The sequence below is a fragment of the Nicotiana tomentosiformis genome, chromosome 2, assembly GCF_000390325.3.
Source record: "Nicotiana tomentosiformis chromosome 2, ASM39032v3, whole genome shotgun sequence".
Taxonomy (NCBI): Eukaryota; Viridiplantae; Streptophyta; class Magnoliopsida; order Solanales; family Solanaceae; genus Nicotiana; species Nicotiana tomentosiformis.
Window position 1 is genome coordinate 87,970,987 of NC_090813.1, and position 13,872 is coordinate 87,984,858.

Genomic DNA, 13,872 nt, shown 5'->3' on the forward strand with positions numbered 1-13,872 from the left:
AATAAATTTCTCAAAAAATCTTTTCAATAATAAATAATATGTTTAATTTTCCTTCCAGATAACCCGTGTAAAACAAATGCATCAATATGCCCATCTGTCGAAATGTGTGAGAAATCATGAATGATGTGATGTTGTACAACATGAGGAAAAATACATCTATATGCATGTATGTCATGTGCGCATGCCAATGCGATGCAACTCAGTAATAAAATCATAAACAACCCCTCGGGCAGAACATCACTCATTTACAGCCCCTCGGGCAAACCTCACAGTCACTTGTGCCACTCGGGCATACCTCACAATCACTCTTGTCACTCGGGCATAACTCATAATCACTCTTGCCACTCGGGCATACCTCACAATCACTCTTGCCACTCGGGCATACCTCACAATCACTCATGCCTCCCAGTAAATCAGCACTCGGCACTCGCACTCAGTAGGTACCTGCGCTCATTGGGGGTGTGAACAGACTCCGGAGGGGCTCCTTCAACCCAAGCGCTATAATCTGCACGGACAACTCACGTGCTGCACAAACAACTCATGTGCTATAATAATAAATAATGCTACGTCGTGCAGCCTGATCCCATAAATATCCTCACAAATCAGGCCCTCGGCCTCACTCAATCATCAATCTCTCCAGTCTCTCGGGCTCACAATGTCATGAAAAATAGCCCAAAAATGATGATATGATGTATCAATAAATAACAACAGAGACTGAGATATGATATGCAATGAAATGAATATGATTGAGTATGAATTTTCAATTTAAAACAAATAATTCACAGCAATATGACCTCTGGGGGTCCCAATAATACTGGCACATAGCCTCAACATGATTTTTAATATGCTTTTCGGCTCAATATCTTTAACTCATAAAACTGCATGGAAAATGCCAAGATTATATGGCTACAAATTTTACAGAAATAATTATGTCACAATTTCTATAGTGCACGCCCACACGCCAGTTACCTAACATGTGCGTCACCTCCCAATAATTCACAAAATACATATATTCAGGGTTCATACCCTCAACTCTAAGATTAGAAGAGTTACTTACCTCAAACATGCCAAATCCAATGTCGAGCAAGCTAAGCAATGCTCCAGAAATTCCATTCTGTGCGTATCAACTTCCAAACGGCTCGAATCTAGTAACAATTAATTTGATTCAGCCCACAAAAATTATAGGAATTAATTTCATATCAAAATACTAATATTTTTCAAAAATCCAAGATTGCGCCCCAAAAATCACCCTGTGGGGCCCACATCTCGAAATCCTACGACAACCCATCCAATTACAAGTTCAACCATACTAATTTCACTCAAATCCGACTCCAAATCGGTATTCAAACTTGAAAAATTCATTTTGTGACATTATAGAAATTTCCTTTTATTTCTCTTGAAGATTCAATAATCTTACACCAAAAATGAAGATTAATTCATGGAATATAATCACAAGGGAGTTAAGAACACTTACCCCAAGTTGCGTGGAAAATTTCCTCTCCAAAATCGCCCAACCCGAGCTCCAAAATCCGAAAATGGGTGAAAATGTTGAATCCTCGAATTTAAGCTTCTGCCCCAGCGATTTCCGCATCTGCGGACAAGATTTGCGCACCTGCGCATCCGCTTGTGCGAGCAAAATGTCGCATTTGTAGACTCCACTCGCCTGCCCAGTTTCCGCTTCTGCGCGCATCCGTCCGCATCTGCGCTCACGCAGGTGCGGAATTTTCCCTCGCACCTGCGACCATTGCCTCACAGCCCTCTGCGCGCATCTACGCTCCTTCTCGCGCAGGTGTGATTCCGCACCTGCGAAGCATCTTCCGCACCTCGCTTCAGCGCACCCTTACTCGCACTTGCGAGCTCGCACCTGCGACCACTTTTTCGCAGGTGCGATTGCACCAGAAGGCTTCAGTTCCAACAGTCTTCCAAATTCAAAAATCAATCCATTAACCATCCGAAACTCACCCGAGGCCCCCGGGACCTCAACTAACTATATCAACAAGTCCCATAACATAATACGAACCTACTCGAGGCCTCAAATCATAACTGACAGCCTCAAAAATACGAACTACACATAGATTCAAGCCTAATAAATTTCCAAATTTCCAAATTCTACAAACGACGCTGAAACCTATCAAATCACATGCGATTGACCTCAAATTTTGCACACAAGTCACATTTCACATTACGGACCTATTCAAATTTCCAGAATCAGATTTCGACCTCGATATCAAAAAGTCAACCCCCGGTCAAACTTCCCAAAAATTCATCTTTCGGCATTTCAAGCCTAATTCCACTACGGACCTCCAAATAATTTTCCGGACAGGGTCCTAAGTCCAAAATCACCATACGGAGCTATTGGAATCATCAGAATTAAATTCCGAGGTCGTTTACACATAAGTCCGCTTCCGGTCACTATTTTAACTTAAGCTTTAAACCTTGGAACTAAGTGTTCCAATTCCTTCAAAACCCCCACTGGACCCGAACCAATTACCCCGACAATTCACACAACAACTGTAAAGTACAATTTGAGAAGTAAATGGGGAAACAGGGTTGTAATACTCAAAACGACCGGCCGGGTCGTTACATTCTCCCCTATTTAAACATACGTTCATCCTCGAACGTGCCAAGAGTTGTTTCCAAGCCATTAAATTACTGTTCTATCTTACTATAGACGTACCTGGGGGTGAACCGATGTCACCCTATCCCACATAAGGCTTGACTACACAATGCAACTGAAAATCATTAATTTAACCTTAGCCCATAAACCTTGGAGTTTAATTTCCAACCTTTAAAATTTCTTTCAAGACACAAATCTTACATTTACACACTGTATAAGTCCAAACAAGTTGCATCGAGATATAACTATAACCACAGATATAATCAACCAACATATTACACAACTCGCATGCTCATAGCACCATTCCTGATCGCAGTGACTACTCCAAAACCAACCGCATACTAGTATTAAACCCATATCGAACCAAACCTCATCCCAAAACCTTCGTACACTGTTGATAATAAAAGAAATATGCGAAATTTCATGACCACTTACTAGATCAACAAGTCACGGAGCTCTCTTGCTCCAACCAGAACCATAATCGCTTTCTGAGCCAACTTTCAATATTATACTCCCGAATATACCGAAATCAAACCTAATAGTACCCATTCTAGGTCCAATGACCTTATATTACTAAACACAACTGTTCCACAGACATGCCTCACCAATATAACTCAGAGCCATAACTCGTGCCATCCGTGCACCAATATGCAACAATTCAAATATACTTACTCATGGAAAATGACTCAAATGAGAGAACTGCCCTGCCAGATTAACAGTACTTCCACAACGAAACACTGAAAATTCATCATACACTGTAGAACCATCACCCGATTCTAACACGAGGTTCATGTTATATACTCCGAGCCACCCTGCTCCGAATTAATAATGACAGAGAGGCAAATGATAAAAATACCACACAAAACCTGAAAGGACATAACCATTATGCTATTGATCATGCAATACCCAAATACTCATCACACTCAAATTCCGCTATGAAGCTCAAATAGAACCGCATCATCTGTGCACATAACCAATGAATCACAGCTCCCCGTAGCATAAAGGAGTAACTCACAGATCATTTGAGAACACGAATAAGTTCAACATCAATCGAATGACACATCCCTCAATAATAGTAGTATGGAGCCAACTATTCCGGCTCGGTGTAGAATACACATCTTAATCGGGCCTACCTATGGACCCCCAAATCAACTCGGGTTACCCATAAATAGATAAAAATCCCTCCGAAAATCCATAATGACTGAATCATAACACATTTCATCATCTAGCTAGCTCTGGCCATAACTTCACAGTCCACAACTATGAAACTATATGCTCCTAGGAACTCCAAATCTCCAATTCCAAAGAACACATGAATCACCATATTTGATTCCATCTCCACCGCCCGAATGACTAACACCTCTCTCATACACGATCATCCCACAAGAAATATTTTAAAAGTTCTTCCGTACCACTTGACAAAATTTGAATATCAGCAGTCTATCAACCATGTGAGTACCACAATACTAATTTATACATCCGTAAGTCAAAATACAATGCGCCTTATGAAGTCCGCCCCTTTCTCATACAACACCAAGTAGTAATAGTATTCATCTAGTTATTTGAAATCGTCCATGTTGTCCAACATTCGTTACCTTCTCTTCAAGACTGTACTGCCACCTTGTACATGAAAATCTAGCTTTCGTACAACATATAACATCTATCTTGCCATCATGTGAAAAGCATAAAAATCTTATTATCAACTTTGAGTCACCAATAATTTACATACCATTTTAGTTAGAAACCTTTCTCTTGCTTCTTTCCAGGAGGAAATCACAATACACAACACGTTCTTCACACCGGTAGAAACCATCAAGAACACTTTGGAATCCATTTGCACATAATCAAGCCCTTAAAACTAAATTCCTGTAACTCGACCAAGCCACGCAAGTCGTCAAGTCCAGGTGTATTGCCACAAAGCACCTGTAGAAAACCCCTATATCATATGCACCCAAGGAACCGATCTTATCCATTACCATACTGATCCAATCTACTACCCGTTTGTCTTATGTTCTCCTAGTTTCTTCCGAATCTATCTTCAAATTAATACTTCTCCTTGCTAAACGCCACGATCTTTAGCCATAGCTCACCCCACAAACCTAGCATGGAACCACAACGCCCTACGACCCATAAGCAACTGTATTCTTCTTAAGCCCCTTCAAAATACCAAAATTGTAACACTCACTCTAAAAATACCTTATGTGAATTTGAAATTGTTCTCCTCACCCTCCTTATACTAAAACATAGAATCCATAGTCATACTGCATTCCCTCAAGTCCAGGCACCATCCAATGTAAATCTCAGGTTTTATCCTTGCACAAGTCCGGAGAAATTCTCAATTGCTATATTAAATTCTCAAACCCACTAGAATTTTTTTCGGGAGTCACCCGCTTTGCTCAAATCTAATTATACCGCCCAAATGGGTCAAAAGACACATGCCCCATTAGCACAACAACACTCAAAGAAGTAACTCTACTTTAACACCACATATCAAATTCATACTCTGTGCGCACTACATCATTTACCAATAATAACTCACTCATCCCGTGAATTTCATTTACTCATACGTGCAATATAATCCTTAACCATGAATTTCCTTATTCGAGTCATCCTCGGTCTCAACTTCTGCAAGTCATAGCTAACCCACAAGTATGTCTCAGACCAAAACTAAAATTTAATATATAACCATGAAATTAAGCTGTCTGCAGTAGGCTCCTCCACTTGGCTCAAAGCCATAAATTTAATCACTCCATAACTCACAATATCCATACTCTACTACTGCCCTAATACTTCCGTCAGTTCAACGAAAAAAATTCTTCTCAAGCTCATACAACGCCAATCATAAAAATACCCCAAATCATCCGCTAAGCTCGCAATCCTTCTCTTGACACTCAAGTCAACTTTCTCAGCCAGATTCAAATTCAATTCTCCATAGATACGCCCCACTGGCAGAAAAGAAACCCTCAACTCACATTACAAGGAACACACCTATGTAGATTACTCTCTAGGAGATAACCCACCTCCCTAGCCTCAAATTGGCATCTTGTTATATATTTTTGCAGCCACAATTATTATGCAATCACTTAGTCTATTTGAGTCCAAACTCATTAACCAGACATGAGAATTTAATTTGTCCCAAAATTTAACAATGTGAAAGATCTTTCAAAACATTCATTACTCGAGACTGCTCGTCACATCAAATCGAAAATCAAGCACCCAATGGCCTTTTCCTTTACATTTCAAGGAAACACTTTTCGTTATATTCCAATCGTCTTAACATATCCCGCGGTTACATCATACCCATCACACCGCATTCCACCGCTCATCGAGCCACAAATTCCACTGTAGGGTCATTACAGACATATAAGTCCAATTGTATGAGTTACAACTGAAGCTACCGAGCTTAAGCTACGGTCTAAACCTGGCCTCAAGTCTTCCAGACTTGCCCATCACCAAAACACAGAATACAGATCTCCAACATCGTTCATGGAATCACAAGCCGGCGATGCACAATTGATATTTAGCGCTCACGTGCGCATACGAATACGTGGAAGGAATTCAAAGAGTTTATGTCTCAAGCTGAATCAATCTCGCACGATAAGGAAAGAAAGATGGGAAGTATATATCCTAAATGCCCTGTAGCCTCTCGAAGATAAGTATGGACGTCATCATACCGATCCGCAAGACTCTACTAGACACTTGCTCATGACTTGTAGAACCTATGAACCTAGAGCTCTGATACCACCTTGTCACGACCCAAAATCCAACTAGTCGTGATGGCACCTAACCCAACCCGCTAGGTAAGCCAACTTTCAATTATCCAATTTCAATAATAATTATTAAAGCAATTCAAGTGAATAAAGATCCTGATCTTATACAATCCCCAAGAACTGAAAGTAAAAATCATGAGCTTCTAAGAATAGAGTATATAAAGCGGAAATGAAATAAATACATAGTCTGTTTGAATAATACATAAACAGAGTTTTTATAAATGTAAGGCTACCCTGAACAAAAGGCAGCTACAACAGGAACACATGTACATCTTCAAATCCCGCAACCATCGAGCACAACAACAACAACAGTCAACATCTGCACGAAATGTGCAGAAGTGTAGTATCAGTACAACCGACCCCATGTACAGAGTAAGTAACAAACCTAGCCGTAGGTTGAGAGTAGCGACGAGCTTCCACCAAGGTCGGGTCCAAAACCAATAGTCCACAACAATCCATAACAACAACAAAAAAATAATACCAGAAGTAACTCAGGGATAAAATACTCAGCCAAATAATGATTTCAAAAATAGTAGTTCTTTCTTTCAAATACATCAGTGAAAACCCAAATCGTTTGCCGAAGTTGCCAATAATATGAATAGTTTGAAAACAATAAATTTCTCCAAAAATCTTTTCAATAATAAATAATATGTTTCATTTTCCTTCCGGATAACCCATGTAAAACAAATGCATCGCTGTGCCCATCTGTCAAAATGTGTGAGAAATCATGAATGATGTGATGTTGTATAACATGAGGAAAAATACATCTCTATGCCTGTATGTCATGTGTGCATGCCAATGCGATGCAACTCAGTGATAAAATCATAAACAGCCCCTCGGGCAGAACATCACTCATTTACAGCCCCTCTGGCAAACCCCACAGTCACTTGTGCCACTCGGGCATACCTCACAATCACTCATGCCTCCCAGTCACTCAGCACTCGGCACTCGCACTCAGTAGGTACCTGTGTTCACTGGGGGTGTGTACAGACTCCGGAGGGGCTCCTTCAGCCCAAGCGCTATAATCTGCACGGATAACTCACGTGCTATAATAATAAAGTATGCTGCAGGCGGGCATCCCCGATCCACACTCATCCTCACAATCAGGCCCTCGACCGATATCAAACATGCTGCGGCGTGCAGCCCGATCCCATAAATATGCAACATGCTGCGGCGTGCAACCCGATCCCATAAATATCCTCACAAATTAGGCCCTCGGCCTCATTCAGTCATCAATCTCTCCAGTCTCTCGGGCTCACAATGTCATGAAAAATAGCCCAAAAATGATGATATGATGTATCAATAAATAACAACAGAGACTAAGATATGATATGCAATGAAATGAAGATGATTGAGTATGAATTTTCAATTTAAAACAAATAATTCACAGCAATATGACCTCTGGGGGTCCCAATAATACTGGCACATAGCCTCAACATGATTTTTAATATGCTTTTCAGCTCAATATCTTTAACTCATAAAACTACATGGAAAATGCCAAGATTATTTAACTACAAATTCCACAGAAATAATTATGTCATAATTTCTAAAGTGCATGCCCACACGCCCGTCACCTAGCATGTGCGCCACCTCCCAACAATTCACAAAATACATATATTTAGGGTTCATACCTTCAACTCCAAGATTAGAAGAGTTACTTACCTCGAACAGGCCAAATCCAATGTCGAACAAGCTAAGCAATGCTCCAGAAATTCCATTCTGCGCGTATCAACTTCCAAATGGCTCGAATCTAGTAACAATTAATTTGATTCAGCCCACAAAATTATAGGAATTAATTCCATATCAAAATACTAATATTTTACAAAAATCCGAAATTGCGCCCCAAAAATCACCCGTGGGGCCCACGTCTCGAAATCCGACGAAACTCACAAAATACAACAACCCATCCAATTACAAGTTCAACCGTACTAATTTCACTCAAATCTGACTCCAAATTGGTATTCAAACTTGAAAAATTCGTTTTGTGACATTATAGAAATTTCCTTCTATTTCTCTTGAAGATTCAATAATGTTACAAAAAAAAATGAAGATTAATTCATGGAATATAATCACAAAGGAGTTAAGAGCACTTACCCCAAGTTGCGTGGAAAATTGTCTCTCCAAAATCGCCCAACCCGAGCTCCAAAATCTAAAAATGGGTGAAAATGTTGAACCCTCGAATTTAAGGTTCTGCCCCAGCGATTTCCGCATCTGCGGACAAGATTTGCGCACCGGCGCATCCGCTTGTGCGAGCAAAACGTCGCATTTGCGGACTCCACCCGCCTGCCCAGTTTTCGCTTCTGCGCGCATCCGTACGCATCTGCGCTCACGCAGGTGCTGAATTTTCCCTCGCACCTGCGATCTTTGCCTCACAGCCTTCTGCCCGCATCTATGCTCCTTCTCGCGCAGGTGCGATTCCGCACCTGCGAATCATCTTCCGCACCTGCGCACCTCGCTTCAGTGCACCCCTGCTCGCACTTGCGAGCTCGCACCTGCGACCACTTTTCCGCAGGTGCGATTACACCAGAAGGCTTCAGTTCCACCAGTCTTCCAAATTCAAAAATCAATCCGTTAACCATCCGAAACTCACCCGAGGCCCCCGGGACCTCAACCAACTATATCAACAAGTCCCATAACATAACACGAACGTACTCGAGGCTTCAAATCATACCTAACAATTTCAAAAATACGAACTACACACGGATTCAAGCCTAATAAATTTCCAAATTTCCAAATTCTACAAACGACGCCGAAACCTATCAAATCACGTGCGATTGACCTCAAATTTTGCACACAAGTCACATTTTACATTACGGACCTATTCAAATTTTCAGAATCAGATTTCGACCTCGATATCAAAAAGTCAACCCCCCGGTCAAACTTCCCAAAAATTCATCTTTCGACATTTCAAGCCTAATTCCACTACGGACCTCCAAATAATTTTCCGGACATGCTCCTAAGTTCAAAATCACCATACAAAGCTATTGGAATCATCAGAATTAAATTCCGAGGTCGTTTACACATAAGTCCGTATCTGATCACTATTTTACCTTAAGCTTTAAACCTTGGAACTAAGTGTTCCAATTCCTTCAAAAACCTCACTGGACCCGAACCAATTACCCCGACAATTCACACAACAACTGTAAAGTATAATTTGAGAAGTAAATGGGGAAACATGGTAGTAAAACTCAAAATGACCGGCCGAGTTGTTACACTTTTCCGCAGATGCGGAGCCGCAGAAGCGGCTAGCTAGCCGCATATGCGAAAAACCTGCTTGGACAGAACCTTAAAAATGGACGAAGCTCAGTTCATTTTAGTCCGTTTTTCTTCCATGTTTGGGTGATTTCAGAGGTTTTTGAGAGGGGATTTCAACTAGCAACCTGGAGGTAAGTTAATTCTACACACCTTGAGTTAAATACATAGATTATGATTAGATTATAACCGATAAATCTTATAAATCAAAGGTTAGAAGAAAAACCTAGAATTTTATAAAAATGAGTGTTTAACCATGAAAATGGTTATGGAATTGGATAGAATGGGTAACGGGGTGAATTTTAGGAATTGTACCATTTTGGGTTGGGTAATTTATTTAATAGCCTAAATTTGAATTAGCGAACATGTATTAATTATTTTGCATAACATTTGGATAGTTTTGGATTTTTCGGCATCGAATTGAGAATTTAACGCGACGTGGTGATCGGAAAAGTGGACTTTGAGACAAGGTAAGTCTCTTATCTAATCTTGTGAGGGGGAAATTACCCCATAGGTGATTAAACTAATAATTTTTGCTAATTGTGGGGGCTACATCCACACGAGGTGATGAGAGTCCGTACGTAGCTACTATCTATGCTAAAGTCTGGGTAGTTTAGGACTCAAAGCATGAATTATGTGTATAAATTGTATCTTTTATTTAATTAAATTATTTGAAATATGTTGTGAATTGTATCTGCTTAAATTAATTAATTGTTAAAAGAATTTGTTCATCCTCTCGAATTAATTAATAATAAATATACTCTCATTCCGGAGGTACATAAGAAAGTGTCCTCCTATCTTGTGGAGCGGGCTGAACGCCTCGGCAGTATAGATGCATCTATGGATCGCACCGCACATCCCTCGGCAGTGTACACGACACTCTGGATCGGGTCGTACGACCTCAGCAAAAATCGTGCCTAATAATAATAATAATTACACAATACCTCGATATTTTAATTGCAGCTTGTGAATTTAATTAATAGATTAGAAATTGTTGCATTTCAAGGAATTTAATTATTTCTGTTGGTTAAATAAAATTATTGTTAACTCTGTGAATCATGTTGATTTAAAATATCTCTATTTTTATTTTATTTATTATTATTGACCCTTAGTGAGTGTCAAAGTCGACCATCTCATCTCTACCTTTTTGAGATTAGGCTTGATACTTACTGGGTACACGTTGTTTACGTACTCATGCTACACTTGCTCTACTTTTTGTGCAGGACCTGATGCATGTGCTATAGTTTGTAAAGACACGACTTGTTGTTTTAAGAATTAATGCCCCGTTCAGTAACTTAAGGTCTCGAGCAGGTTCGCAATATGTATTATGACTCGCGGGTGAGGTCGAGTTTGATTTTTGAAAGATTCGGAATTAAATTAAAAGGACAATTCTTATTTAGAAACTTAAATGGAAAGAGTTGACCGGAGAGTTGACTTTTGAGTAAACGACTCCGGAATGGAATTTTGATGATATCAATAGCTCCGTATGGTCATTATGGACTTAAGAGCCTATTCGAAAAATTATTTGGATTGCTGTAGAAGAATTTGGCTTGAAATGGTGAAAGATGAATTTTTGGAGATTTGGACCGGAAGTGGACTTTTTGATATCGGGGTCGGAATCCGATTCCGAAAGTTGGAGTAGGTCCGTAATGTCAATTATGACTTGTGTACAAAATTTGAGGACAATCAGACGTGATTTGATAGGTTTCAGCATCGATTGTAGAAGTTGGAGTTTCAAAGTTCATTAAGTTTGAATTGGGGTGCGATTCATGATTTCGATGTTATTTGATGGGATTTGAGGTCTCGAGCAAGTTTATGTTATGTTATGGGACTGGTTGGTATGATTGGACGGGGTCCCGAGGGCCTCGGGTGTGTTTCGGGGTGGTTTCGGATCATTTCGGACTGCTTCGGAACTCCTGTATCTGGTATCTGATTTCCTTCTTCGCGAATGCGAAGAGGAGTTTTGAGGCCTCTGGATTTGGCCTTCGTGAACGAAAAGGAGGAATCGCGAATACGAAGGGATGTCTAAAGAACTTACGCGAACGCGAGGGGCCAGTTGCAAACGCGTAGAAAGAAGGAGGGGCCTGGGCCTGGAGTCATTAGCCTTCGCGAACGCGAAACAGTAAGGCTTGAGGGCATCACGAACGCGAGGGCTTGAACGCGAACGCGATACTATGCATGGGCAGGCCTTCGCGAATGCGACACTGGTCACGGGAACACGAAGAAGAATTTGAGGCAGCTGGGTTTTTGGCCTTCGCGAACCCGAGACAGAGGTCGCGAACGCGAAGAAGGCCTATCTGGGCAGAATTAAAAGTCCCAAAAACGGGGGTTTGAGTTCATAACACAAAATCAAATTGGGATCTCGGTAGTAGGCAATTTTTGGAGAGATTCTTGCGTGGGTGTTTGGGGTAAGTGATTCTTATCCAGTTTTGATTAATTTCCATGATTATGCCTTTGAATCTATCATTTAATTCGGATTTAAATGGAGGAAAATCAAGATTTTGTAAAATCTTCCAAAAACGAAAATTTATGATTTGGAGGTCGATTTATTATTGGAATTCGATAAAATTGGTATGGTTGAACTCGTATCGGAATGGGTGTTCGGATTTCATGAAAATTATGTCGGGTTCTGAGAGGTGGGCCCCGCGTTAACTTTTGTTGACTTTTTGGAATAAATTTTTAAGTCGACGTATTATTATCCGGAATTGTTTCTGATGAATTTTAATGAAGTTATACAATTAATTTGGATAGATTTGGGCGGTCTGGAGGTCAATTCAAGCAAGAATACGATTTTGGAATATCGGCATAACTTCAAAAATGTAAGTGTCTTGCTTAACCTCGAGTGGGGCAATTACCCCTTAGGCATTGAGTCTTATGTGCTATTTATGAAATGTGAAAAGCCGAGTACGCGAGGTGACGAGTATGTACTCGGGCTTATATATGCAAATTTTATTGGTTTAAAGTTTTAGGCATTCTTATGTATTAAATTAGATAATTGTTGGCATTAGTAAATCCTTGAATTATCATGCCTCGTTCTTTATTTGTCAAGTTTATATTTTATATAATAAATTTGGTGTTATTGTCACTTGGATTTTACGTGAATTCCGTGTGTTTTTTGATTTGATATTTTTCTTGGAATTAAATTCATGATGGAACCCTTATCTGCAAATATTTATTAATAAGTTTAAATTGAGGAGTTAATATAATTATCAAGAATTTGGATTAATGAAGGCGTTGCCCTATACTGAGTATTTTTTTCACCTCTGTTGATTGTTTTGAGGTTTATTATACGTTGTGTGAAGCCTTGGGCTATTTGTTGAGAAATTTATCGATTCTGCTACATATTTGGAATTTGGTTGTAGTCAGTGGAAAAATGTGATATGAATTGTTGTATTGTGTTGTGGTTTAAACACTCTCCTTGATGTTATTTATGCTTCCTACCTTGCTTGTTAATGATATACATGCGCTTGGTAAGGAAGAGTGTAAAGCACGAAGGGTGATGCCGTGCCATTTGAGAGTGTCAAGCACGAAGGGTGATGCCGTGCCATTTGAGAGTGTAAAGCACGAAGGGTGATGCCGTGCCATTTGAGAGTGTAAAGCACGAAGGGTGATGCTGTGCCATTGAGAGTGTAAAGCAAGAAGGGTGATGCCGTGATATTTCATTTATATTATCAGGTGAGGATGAGAGTAAAAGCACGAAGGGTGATGCCGTGCAATTATTTTTATGTTATCATATATTCATGGCACGAAGGGTGTTTCCGTGCAGACGAGGACGAGAGACATACATTATATGTTTTCTATGTGACTTGTAGTCGTTGTTGCTTCCTGTGTGCCTCCACTTTATTTCTTTTATTGTTATTGGAATTTCTCCCACCTAGTTGGTACTATTATATGTATGCACGGTGAGAAATATATAAATGCACGAAGGGTGTTGCCGTGCCAATTAATTGGAATCACATATATATATATATATATATTGGGTGAGAATGAGATAAGTGCACGAAGGTATTGCCGTACCATTTGATGTGATATGTTGAATGTATTTCTCACGCTAGGAAAGTTAAATGAGGCGTCACATGGTGACTTTTATTCGAAAGAATTATATCATAAAGATATTTATTTGAAAGAATTATATTATAAAAATATTTACTTGAAAGGAGTATATTTGAAAGATATTTATTCGAAAGAATCATATTATAAAGATATTTAGTTGAAAGAAGTATATTGGAAAGA